Here is a 1319-nt window from a genome sequence, read left to right as displayed (position 1 = left end):
ATGATTTGTCCATTGGTATGAGTGGGGTGTTAAAGTCTCCTACTATTATTGTGTTATTGTCAATTTCTCCTTTTATGTCTGTTAGTGTTTGTCTTCTGTGTTGAGGTGCTCCTATGTTAGGTGCATAGATATTTACAATTGTTATGTTTTCCTCTTGGACTGATCCCTTGATTGTTATGTAGTGTCCTTCATTGTCTCTTGTAATCTTCTTTATTTTAAGGTCTATTTTGTCTCATTGCTACTCCAGCTTTCTTTTGCTTCCCATTTGCATGGAATATATTTTTCCATCCTCTCACTTTCAGTCTATATGTATCTTTAGGTCTGAAGTGGGTTTCTTGTAGACAACATATATATGGGTCTTGTTTTTGTATCCATTCAGACAGTCTGTGTCTTTTGGTTGGAACATTTAATCCATTTACATTTAAAGTAATTATTGAAGTGGTTTCCTTTGTGTGAGTTCTCATTATTTGATACTCCCTAGGGTTAGTTCTCTTCTTCTTCTGGGACTCCTAGAAGCCCTTGGAGTCAATGCTCCCACTCCAAAGGCTCAGGACTTGATCTCTGGCAGGAGCCCCCTCCCCAGGGACGGCAGGAGCCCACCCTGATGGTGACCAGGAGCCAACCCTCATACCACCCGCTCGCCTGTCCGCTCATGCGAAACTCACTGACCATCCGGGGCCATCCCACTGCGTGCTTGCTCTTGCATGCCCCAGATTTATCATTTTAACCACTTTAAAGTGTACTGTTTGTTGGCATCAAGTACATTCACATTGTTGTGAAATCATCACCATTATGCATCTCCAGAACTTTTTCATCATCCCAAACTGAAATTCCATATCCATTAAATAGTGACTCTCTATTCCTACCCACACTTCCTGGTAACCACCATTCTACATTCTATCTCTATGATTTTGATCACTGTATAATAAACTGTGGAAAATTATGAAAGAGGTGGGAATACCAGACCACCTGACCTGCCTCTTGAGAAACTTGTATGCAGGTCAGGAAGCAACAGTTAGAACTGGACATGGAACAACAGACTGTTTCCAAATAGGAAAAGGAGTACGTCAAGGCTGTATATTGTCACCCTGTTTATTTAATTTCTATGCAGAGTACATCATGAGAAACACTGGACTGGAGGAAGCACAAGCTGGAATCAAGATTGCCAGGAGAAATATCAATAACTTCAGATATGCAGATGACACCACCCTTATGGCAGAAAGGTAAAAAGAACTAAAGAGCCTCTTGATGAAAGTGAAAGAGGAGAGTGAAAAAGTTGACTTAAAGCTCAACATTCAGAAAACGAAGATCATGGCATC

Source organism: Bison bison, unplaced genomic scaffold, assembly GCF_000754665.1.
Source record: "Bison bison bison isolate TAMUID 2011002044 unplaced genomic scaffold, Bison_UMD1.0 scf7180017864526, whole genome shotgun sequence".
NCBI lineage: Eukaryota > Metazoa > Chordata > Mammalia > Artiodactyla > Bovidae > Bison > Bison bison.
Note: the sequence above shows the minus strand (reverse complement) of the source record.